Consider the following 12,345-nt stretch of genomic DNA (forward strand, 5'->3'; position numbering starts at 1 on the left):
TTTCACTAAATATATCATTTTTACAATTATAACATAGTTATCAAAGATGTTGTTACCTGTAACTATTCAGCAGTCATACATTTTTTGCCTTATTTTCTCTTTAGCTGCCACATTTATGACGGCATAAATTCACTTCAATCTAGAATGGGGTATAGGTCTCCATATTTCTCAATATTTTTCTCACGGCGGCCCATATCCCCACAAATCATCATGTACTACATACTTACTTTTGCTGATGTTGGTCAGTTTCTTACACCACCCCTTTTTTGAATGAACTCAAGCCTGGGATCTGCTAGATATGACCATAAACAGATAACATATCAAGAGTGTAGTGTCTTACCTTTCATTTGGTACCATTTAACAACTTCACTAACTAAATTTAATCAAGAAATAATTTGTATAACTTTCATATATGCCCATTTCTATCGAAATTTGGTCATACTTTTAAATTCTCATTAATATTCATAAATATGCTAATTAGTTAATTTACATAAAATAACTAGAAGGGAAAGGGCAATGGTTTAGGTACATTTTGATACTCTTTGGGTTCTTATATATCAAAGATTGACCAAGATATGATGACACAATGGATTTTCGTATTCAGGTGTCAATTTCTTACCCACCCTCTTATGATTGAATTGGTATCTGCTAGATATGATGATCTTATGATTGATTGGTATCTGCTAGATATGACCCTCTTTGGGATTTTATATGTCTAAAATTGACAAAGATATGATGACGCAATGGATTTTCGTGTTCAGGGGTCAATTTCTTACCCCACCCACTTTTGATTTAACTCAAGCCTGGTATCTGCTAGATATAACTATAAATAGTTAAACTATCAAGGGCACAGTGTCAAAATTTTTTTTTTTACCAAATCAAGGGGAAAACTTCTGTTTACTATGTCAATGGTGATACTGCTACATGTGAGTAAAGGTCATGTGCTATTAAATAATTATGTGAAGTTTGGTAATTCTAATCAAAATACTTTTTTGAATTATGTACAAGCATTGCCCTTTCCTTTCTAGTTATTTTATGTAAATTAACTAATTAGCATATTTATGAATATTAATGAGAATTTAAAAGTATGACCAAACTTCGATAAAAATGGGCATATATGAAAGTTATACAAATTATTTCTTGATTAAAATTTAGTTAGTGAAGTTGTCAAATGGTACCAAATGAAAGGTAAGACACTGCACTCTTGATATGTTACCTGTTTATGGTCATATCTAGCAGATCCCAGGCTTGAGTTCATTCAGAAATGGGTGGTGTAAGAAACTGACCCCTGAACGCGAAAATCAATTGTTTCACCACCAAAGTCTTCTGAACATCAACAAAAGTAAGTATGTAGTATATGATGATTTGTGGGGATATGGGCCGCCGTGAGAAAAATAATGAGAAATATAGAGACCTATACCCCATTCTAGATTGAATTGAATTATCGTAATTTCCCATGTATCTGTTTCCGGGCACGCGACTGAAAAAAAGTTGTGCCGTCATAAATGTGGCAGCTAAATAGAAAATAAGGCAAAAAATGTATGACTGCTGAATAGTTAAAGGTAACAACATCTTTGAAAACTATGTTATAATTGTAAAAATGATATATTTAGTGAAAGTTATGTTTATTCTAGCAGATAAAACATTTTTATGAAAAAGAAATTGAATTTATTATGCTTAAAATGAAAACAAATCCATTAATGTTAGAAATGACTAAATGACGATATTAAGTGAGCAAATTCCTGTTTAATGGTGCATTATCTTCGATTAAAATAGAAATAGTCTGATTATCTATCACTTCCACAATTAAATAATATATATATATCCATATACCCTTGTTATGTGTATGAGTTGTCAGATTAATGCCTCGACACTGTGGTCAGAACGCAAAATAAATAGAAAAAAAAATTGTTACATGGTGCAATTTTGAAAATGCTACTTTCTAATGCATAAACAGCTGAAAAAAGTAAACTATTTCATAGTGTCGATTCTCCTATTATAATTGATAAATTGATACATGATTCCCCATAAACCTGAGTTAGAGATATCTCCGGAAGGAATCATCAGAAACTTTCTCTTTTCTTGTTTTAGTCCAGCATAATAGGTGGTCTATGGTGTCATGATCGTTTAACGTCTACAATATATTAACGTTTTACATAAGGAACTTTAAAGTACTAAAACCTACACATTGAATCATTGAAATGAACAGGGTTTGGCCACTAATCACATCCCTGAAGTTTTAAAGATAGATGATGAGCAAGATTATGTTTGAAACCTCTAAAACATGTACCAATACTATTTTTTAATCATATAACTTCATGTCGAACTGCTATTTAACCGCACATGAAATGATATTGCGACAAAGTATATGCAAACTCTAGCAAAAACATTCGTAGTCAGGATTAAGTCTTGCAAAATCCTAGAAAAAAATAAATCCAACAATTACAAGGTTTGCTGTTTAGTCGTATTCATATGATTTCTTTACTCTTTATACCTGTTTACCAAATAATCTAAAGAATGACAAAGGAACTGTTTTAATTTAACGCATATTTTGTGCAGTTAATTTCAGTTAAGCCTTTTCTGCTTGTAACATTGTTAAACAGTTTCCATGTGAATCTGTGAGGCAGTTTTTAAAACCCTCTCCATCTTATTGAACAACATTGATTTCCGGTTATGAAATGCAGTTTTTCGAGAGGTAATTAGTATTCCTGAGAACTATTTCTGCCTAGCTTGTCTCAGATGTGTCAGGTGTGGTTACTATATCAACAATAATTCACCCATTCTTGATGATGTTTTCAAATACGGACACTCGTTGCTCGTATAGTTGATATTTTTATGCCGGGGGTAGCAGTTATTAAATAGAACTAACAATTTTAAGAGTACAATACTGAATCGCTTGCGATTGACATCTCTCCATATCTGTTTTAAAATTGATATAAGGTTCATGTAAAGCGTTTGAGACCACCCCTTAGGTAAATTTTCATTTTGGAAATTATACCGGACAGACTCATAATATTCATAACATACATATACGGAGTTGTTCAGAAGAAGTAAAAAATACTTTCTATAGAGGTTACCTTGTTTGGTAATATGTATTTTGTCTAACAAAACATGCACTTCAGCTGTCCACATAATATTTTGTACAAAATATCAAACTTCCTTTTCAAACACATTTTTTTTCTAAGTTTGTTTTTGTTGTGTGTCTTACATACTTATCTAGGTACTCCGGGAAATGAAAAATAGTTTACTTTTATATTTGTTGAAATACTGCAGTTTTTTGTCAATTTGACAGCTCTACTTTCACTTTCATTTTGCAATTTTTGCATTTTTTTTAAATGTACATGGTTTGTAATACTTTCAACTGCCGGAGTACCTGGACAATTATGTTAGACACACAATGATTATAAAAGTAATGACAAAATATTTTTGAAAAAGAAACTTGATATCTTCTACAAAACAGAACATGAACAGTCAAAGCACATGTGATATAAGACAAAATGTGTTGTTCAAAATGAAATAACCTGTCTTGAAAGTTTCTTCTACTTATTATGTACATTTTTGTCTATTCTTTATGATAGACCAAGGCATATGTGGCTTAAAAAAAACAAAAACAAAAATTTACCCGAGGCGTTGTTTCAAAAGACTTTACATGAACCTTACAGATTTACTCAAGTTTTTTTCTCTATTTAGACGGGGAGTGGGAATGTTCCCGTATAAAGTTTTGAAATTGATCAGCCCAGGTAAGTATCTGAATACCTGGTTTGTCGCGCACAATAGCTTTGTAGGTCATGTTGTCTGTCAGTTATATCCGACGTTAAATATTAAAACATTTTCCTTTAGCTTTATATAATCGTCAATGCAGCTTTGCAAGAGCGACTTTCAAGAATTCAGTGAACGTTACAATATGTTTTTAGCCCACCATCATCAGATGGTGGGCTATTCAAATCACTCTGCGTCCGTGGTCCGTCCGTCCGTCAGTCCGTCCGTTAACAATTTCTCGTTATCGTATCTCCTCAGAAACTACTGGGGGGATTTTGACCAAACTTTGTCAGAATGATTTCTTGGTACCCTAGTTGTGTCCCACTGAAAACCAGACTGGTTCAATAATTTTTGAGTGAGTTATGGCCCTTTGTTTATTTCTATAATTTACATAGATTTATATAGGGAAAAACTATGAAAATCTTATTGTCCAAAACCACAGAGCCTAGGGCTTTGATATTTGATTTGAAGCATCCTCTAGTGGTCCTCTACCAAGATGATTCAAATTATTTCCCTGGGGTCACATGGTTTATATAGACTTATATAGGGAAAAACTTTGAAAAGCCTCTTGTCCAACACGACAGGGCCTAGGGCTTTGATATTTTGTATGTGACATCATCTAGTGGTCTTCTAATAAAATTGTTCAAATTATCCCCCTAGGGTCAAATATGGCCTGGCCCTGGGGGTCATATGGTTTACATAGACTTATATAGGGAAAAACTTTGAAAATCTTCTTGTCCAAACCACAAAGCCTAGGGCTTTGATATTTGTAATGTAGCATCATCTAGTGGTTCTCTACTAAGTTTGTTCAAATTATCCCCCTAGGGTCAAATAGGGGCCCGCCCTGGGGTCACACGGTTCATATGTTATATGGGGAAAAAAGCTTTTTTTCTTGTCAATAACCTACAAATTAAAATTTGGACCACATGTATATTTTTTGAGGGGCAAGTTGAACCTTGAATGAGTTGACCTTGTTTTTTGCCTAGGACCTACTTTCACTTTTTCTGTAGTACAGCCTTAAAATTTGGACCGCTGCATAGTTTTGTGGGGAAAAAAAAAACTTTAAACTAGTGACAAAAATTTTCGTTTTTTTGAAGGTACAGGCTTAAAAATTTTGGACCAATGCTAGTTTGTGTTCGAAATAAAATTTTGACCTTGCATTGACCTGTGACCTATTTCACATTTTTGTAGGTCAGGTTTAAAATTTGGCCACTGGATATTTTCGTGTTCCAAATAAAATTTGACTTGATTTTGACCTAGTGACCATTTTTACTTTTCTCAGACACCCTTCAGTTTTGGGCCCACAGCATAGTTTTGTCCCACGGAAAAAACTTTGATTGCTTTTGCTAGTGACCTACTTCACATTTTCAAAAGTACACCCTTTTCAAATTTGGACCCATGCTAATTTTGTGTATCGAAAAAACTTTGCCTTTGACATTCCCCTGGGCCCCTACGTTCCATTTTAAAGGTACAGGCTTTCTTTGGACCACATGATTTTTTTGTGTTCTAAATTTAAAATTTTGCATTGATTTTTACTAGTACCTGCTTTCACATTTCTCAAATGCAGCCTCCGATTTGAAGCAATGATATTTTTTTATATGAAATGAATTTGGCCCTTGAAATTGATCTTGGACACTTTCAATTCTCAAGCTAAGCTTTCAATTTGGCCCCAAATGCAGGGACCCATCACAGTGTTGTTTCCCGAAAAAAAATTTTGTTGAGTAGTTTGAAATTGGAACATTCAAAAATGGCTCAATGGTGGGCGCCAAGATCACTCGTGATCTCTTGTTAGAAGAAGTCCGCTATTATAATGCGAGAATTTTCTAAATGTCACATCGTAATTCAGAGACTTGTTATTTTTTTTATTTTTTGTGAGTTAAAGCTTTTAAAAACACTTCTGTACAAAGTGTTAAAAAACAGTAAATTTATAAAATTTTCATAGAATTTTCCCGATGTTTTGGTAAAATGATCAATTTGTTTTTTTATGTGGTTGCCCTGCTTATTTGGGCTTCAGTACAATTCTCTAGAGGGGCCCTTTTTAAAAAAAAAAACCCTCTCTGCAACAACTCTAAAATTTTTCCCTAAGTGGTATACTGCTTTGGTTTTTTCATTTCTTGTCAGCGGTTGCTTTTTAATCTTTAAATGTGTCTAAAAAAAGAGGTGCATAGCCTGATAAGTAGTTTTTAAAAAACCATGGCTTTTTGTTGGAACGTTGCTTTCCCTAAATCGATTTTAATCACACCACTTTTCGGTTTTGAGAAAAATTTCAGTTGAGGAAAAAATTATGAAAATGAAATGATTGCTTTGCCCCATTTTATGAAAACATTATACCACTTGCCCCTGATGCCCTTCCCTTCTGCAATTAGTTAAACAAAAATTGCGGAAACCCCAATTTAAATGAACGTTTTAAAGCAGGGGTAGTAAAAAAAAATGTGGGTAGAAAATTTTGTTTTTTTGTTAAAACACTATCAGTGTTGATGTCAATTTTGAATGAATATAAAAACCCAGCAAATTTTGAGTAATTCAAAAGATTTGAATTTAACCTTACATTAAGAAAAAAAAAAAGTCTGTTAACATTTACAGGCATAATTGTTTGATCTTGCTTAAATTCACCCCGGAAAAAAATTGCAAATGTGATGTTTTGCAACAACCTTATAATAAGGGCTAGGGACGGATTACACAAACCGGAAGTGACTACTCGTTTACATGTGAAGAAGTCCAAAATGTGTTCCTCATGGAAAAAATCTGGTTAATGGGATGAGGAGGTGCATTTATTTTTTTTGCTTATTTTTATTGCTTATAGTATTGAAAATAGATTAGACCATTTTCATTGAAAATTTTTGGAAAAAAGTTTTTTTTTGGGAAAAAGTTCCACGCGTAACTGCTAAACGGCTGTTTTCAGGGGGGCTTTTTTAGGGGTGATGTTTTCAGAACAGTTTTATTTTTTTAATTCAACAAAAAATGCAAATTTTTCTATTTTTGATAAGGACATGTTTACTAAATGACCTATATGGTTTTCTATCATGAAATGCTCAAAAAGTGCGAAAATGAGGTCTGAATGTTTTGTTATTAAATTGAAAAAAATAAGGAATTGATTTTTAAAATGTAACTGACGTCTTGTCCCAAATTGATTTTTTATCATTTTCCCATTTTCCTTTCCTTTTAAAGTATGTGACGGAAAGGCCTCCCGGGCGACAGCAACCCATCAAAAAAAATAACCCCCTTTTAAAATTTTACAAATTTTTTTAATAAGAGATTTTAACAATGAATAGATTGAAAAAAAAAAAAACTGTTAAAAGAAAAAAAAAAAAGAAATTTCAGTATTCTGATAAAAAAGTTTTATAGTCCTTCTAATCTGAGTGACACGGGTTTTTAATGTAATTGTGAACTTTAATAGCACAAACAAAAATATTAAAAACCAGTCCCTTTAAACGGAATACTTTGATTCCGTTTTGGGCTCCTATGGGGTAGGTGATTGCCCCTGAGCTGACTTCAGGGATAACAAAAATCATCGTCTTTGCGGTTTACGCAAAAAACCATGGGACGAAAGCTCTGCGTGGGAATACCCAAACCCAGGCGATAAAGAAAAGTGAACCTCGGGCATTGTATTTCCGGGGTTTTTGACATCTAGGAAAAAATCTTTGGCGGAAGAAGCTAAAATTTAACTATGGTAACACCATAGCAAAAAAAAAAAGTCGGGGCAAAAAAACTGCCCCTTTTGGGTACCCATACCTCCGTAGGCCCCCATAAATTATCTGTCTTATACAAAAAATTGTGTACTAAGTTCAAACGTCCATGATTAAAATACGTCACTTTTACCCCATATTAAAAGATTTTTTACTTAAAAGATTTAAAATTTTTAAAGTAGAAATGTATAAAAAGAAATGATAAAACTTTAAGATAGGCATGAAAAACTGCAGCATTTTTTACAACTAAAAAATTAAAAAAATTTAAATGTAAATCAAAAGTTATATGATATTTGGCATCCTTAATACTAATGCCTTACTTTACAAGGAATTATTAGTGTGTTAGACTGGCACACATTTACAAATTAAATAATTTATTACATACACAGTACTAGTTTGCCTATGATTTTACTAACAATACAATGCAGTAATGGCTTTCCCAAAATTAAAAAAATGTTTGACATGTTTTTGAAACGTGTTTACAATTATCACGATAAAATTTCAGTATAAATTTTACTTTATAAAACGAAACATTTAGACCCCTCTTTCGAAATAATTTCAAAAGTCTGAAAATGTAAAAAATTTTCCCGACATACCGAAATTTGCAAAAATCTTTGCCCGAAAAAAAAATGTTAAGAATTCTGTAGGAATGAAAAAAATTTACCAAATAAAAATGTAATGCAAAAATTTTCAAAATTAAAAAAAATAAATTTCTTACCTCGATCGGCATAAATTTTAGACGAAAATAACGACAAGATTGTCTATTACAAAAATGGGGTGGTGGCGAAAAGGCTATTAGTCCAGTTTTTTAAAGGATAATGCCCCCCCAATACTAAATTTCATGGGATTCACGGCTAACCCGTGGATCCGATATTGTTTTTTTCGGGGGTTCCGATTTTGCGGGAAATCAAAACCTTTTGCGGATTTAAATTGACAATTTGAGCCATTTAGTGGTTTTGGGGTTTTAAAAAAAAAAATTATGAAGTTTATAAATATCAACTTTTATTTGAACAGAATTTTAAAGAAATTTCAGGGGGAAATTTAAGTTATGAAATACAAAAAAAATTGAGAGGTTTTTTGGGGAAAAATTGACATTTCCCTCAAAAATCAAAAATTTAAAAAAAGTGATGCAATTATGCATTTACACAAAGCTAAAATAAGGCCCGTATGTCAATTTGTGCACACCCCCCCCCTTAAAAAAAAAATTTATAATTTTTTAAATGAAAACAAAATGAATACTGAAAATAGAAAACAAAAAAGAAAAACACTGTCACTATCTGTACACCATAAAATTAGCCCTGTCTACACTCTCCCAAAAATAATCTGCACCTACATTTTCTTCCCGGGGAATTCTTTGATATGATCCTATATGGCTGCAATCCCCAACCCCCTCTCATCAGCCTGGAATCCTAAGTTTGCTTTATTCAAATAAGTGAGGGGATGATTGTCTCTAAACAAAGTTTTTACCGAACAAATCCCGGGGAAAACTTAGCTATGCCCTTCTATCGCAAAACACTCCTTCTTTCTAAAGTACTTTTGCTCCCCTAGGTAGCAATTTTTCTAGCATACGCTACAGGTAATTTCTCCATCATTTTCCCTGAAGCAATATGAGCTAAACCTACATTGAAGCTCTACTCTCAATTAAAAGTCTGATCAAAATTGGCACTTAAATGGCGGCCCCTTTTAAGTCCCTTCAAAGTCTAAAAAAGCCTTTCTTGACTTTCCCCCCTTACAAGATTTGGTACCCTTTTTCGTCAAATCTGTGAGCGGAATTGCAAAATGGGCCAAAATTTGAGAAAAACTTAAACATATAAATAAAAAAAACACATACAAAAAAAAATGTTGTAATAATTTGAGAATTGTCTAACAAAATCTACTACTTCCCTGTTTACTTTTACTGGAAACCTGGTTTTCCCTTTCGCTTTGTACGTTTTGCACCTGTTTTTATGGGACCAAAACTATACCTTTTCTGCTTCTCAAAAAACTCATCACTACTTTCATTCGGATCTAATCTGTCATATCCCCTTGACCCCCCTTTTCAATAGCTGCCCCAAACCCTTACTTTAAAATACCTTTATCGGGAAATGATTTACTACATTTCCTTTCACGTACTGTTTCAGCTGTTTGCGTGAAAAATTTTCAATTTCCGTTTTAATCTACCTTAATTGTCTATTTACTCCTTACTCTAGTAAGGACCCCTTCCATTTAACAACAATTAATTTTCGTAGGTAACAATACAAAGTACCTTTTACCCGCCTTAAAAACCCATCTCTGCCCTTCCCATTGGGAAAACTTCTTGTTCTAGCACTACTTTTTGCTAACTGTTGCTGACATCTTTCACGATCCTCCAACTTTTTGCAAATCCATAATTTCTGGTAGTGGTTTTAAACCCCATTCATTTCCGTCTTACCAGCCCCTAACTTCTTAGCACAGTTATCGGTCCCGGTTGTTCTCGTAAGTAACTCAAAGGGGAAAATCCCAAAACTTTTTTCGGAACTTCACGGTAAGCAAAAACATGCATTTAAATCTATCCCAAACTCTAGGGCTCTCACTACACATACGCTTCAACATTTGCTTCAAATCCGTTTTTTAAATTTCTATAAACCCTTCACTAGGGTGATACGGTGTTTTTTTTCTGCCTTTGACAATAACCCCCTTTCTTTTGCCCTAAGTTTGCGTAAACTGCGATCCCCCGGTAAGCATTTCCTTGGCACTCCTAATCTATGTAATATTCTAATCCTCTGCTACTCTCTCAGTTTCTACTGGTAGTGCTATAGCTTGGATATTGTGCTAAAACCCATAGTCAAAATGTGCCTGTTTTTCCCTTTAGTCATAGGTTGTCGGACAACGATGTCGACAGCAACTCTCTTTAAAAGGAGTATCAATCAAAAGGGATTTTCCCAACGGAAACCCTTTCTTTCTACCCCTTTTATAGTCGTTGACAAAAACTAATGACTGCGTACCTCCTAACCTCTGCCATTTTCCCTGGCCAGTAAAATTCGCCTAATTCCCCATCATTTTTTTTTCTTTACCCAAATGGCCCCCCGAAGTAAAAGAATCTTTTTGCAATTTATCACGTTTCTCTAAGACATTTTTGGTACAAACAACTGTCTACTTTTGTCTAAATTTTGGGCGGTATACTCTCTATTAAAAAATCTATTCCTTTTCCAAACCCAAATGAACCTTTATTCATGTTAATTTCCCTTCCCCGCCTTCTTTTCCAATCTAAAGTGCGTTTTCTGTTGTTTTCTAAGAATCCCCTTTAGTTACATCTAAAAAATTGAGCGGAATTTTAAATTTACTGTTTTTAATTTTTGGGTTGCGCCCTAGTTTTACGCGCGCTAAATTTTAAACTGAGGTTTGCTCCCTCTTCGTTACCAATTATAACATATTTGGGAGGAATATCTACAACCAACGCCTTACTGTACCTTGAAATACGGACAATTCAATATTATTCTAGCTACTCTAGCCTATGTTCATCCCATTAGTACTTTAAACTCGGGGTTTTTTTAAAAAGACTTGCTTTACTAAGTTCCGTTTCACTTCAACATGTACGCCGATCTCGATAGCGATTACATCCCCACCATTACAAAAAACCCGGGGTTTTTTTTAGGAAAGTACTTTCACTAAGCATACCAACTCCTCAAAAATCACTTGTTTATAATGCTATTTCCCCTCTTGACCCATTGCTTACTCCTATTCTATCTCTATTTTTCCTTACCCCTTTCCTAGATCGGTCACGGCCTCTACCCCTATTTTCCTTACTATTTCTTTTCCCCTTTATACTTTCCCGTTTCCCCCTTCTTTAAATCTGTGCTGATTAGCAGTTTCCGCCCTCTTTCCCCTCCTACAGTAATATGAAAATTGCCTATTCGACCCACTTATAACATTCGACCCAAGGGTTGATAACCTCTCCTCTTTTGAAATTGGTTTTCCTATTAATAGGCCCCATTCGACCTAGGTAGTGTCTTGAGGTTTTCAAAATGGTTTATAGCTCCCGGGCCCTTTGGTTGATTCCGACATACTTGGGCCTCCCCGAGTCTTTGCAAACAAATCTGTTTCTGCTACTCCTTAGCTTTAACTAAAATTTTTATACTCAAATTCTGGATAGTTTTCATACATACATCTAAAAATTGGTCCCTAGAAAAAAATCTTATAATCCTTCGTACGTTTTCCTACTTTTCAGCTAAGCCAAACCTCTAAATATTATTATTCTGCTAGAAACTCACAAAGGGCTCATTATCCCCAGGCCTCTCAGTTCTAAACTTTTTTTTTATAGCCTGTCATGGGTTCGAATGACGTAGAAAGCGGTTTCGTTTTCTAATCCTTCCTATCTTCCAAAGGAAGCCTATCAAAAAAACCCCCTTGCCGTACCCCTTTTGAAGGAACGGTTTTGTTAAGTGACCCCATTTTTATCCCCAAACCTGGACAGCGTACGTTTCTTCACATTCAAGTACGCATCCATGGAATCAATTTTTCATCAAAGGGAGACTCTTAACCTTTTCCTTTTTTTCTCATTTTTCTAAGTCTGTCTTAAACTTATGCTCTGTTTCTAATTCCCACTTTCTGCTTCTCCCTTTCTGTTTCAATTCCTAGCTAACATTAATTCTCCTTTTCCCTTTCAAATTATCTAGTTCTAACTTACGTTCTAATCTAATTTTCCTTTTAGCCTCTAAACTTTCGTCGTTCTATTCATCTTTTCCTTCTGCAAAACCCAAAAATTCTAACTCAATCTTTCCCCTTTGCTTCTAACCTTTTTTTTTTTTTTTTCTCTCTTGTTCTAACTATCCTTTTTTGCTTTATCTTAATCTCTTGCTTCTAACCCATCTTTTCTCTTTTCTCTCTGCTTTACTCTTATCTTTTTGCTGCTAACTATCTTTCTCTGCCCAATCTCTATGTC

The sequence above is a fragment of the Mercenaria mercenaria genome, chromosome 3, assembly GCF_021730395.1.
Source record: "Mercenaria mercenaria strain notata chromosome 3, MADL_Memer_1, whole genome shotgun sequence".
Classification (NCBI taxonomy): Eukaryota; Metazoa; Mollusca; class Bivalvia; order Venerida; family Veneridae; genus Mercenaria; species Mercenaria mercenaria.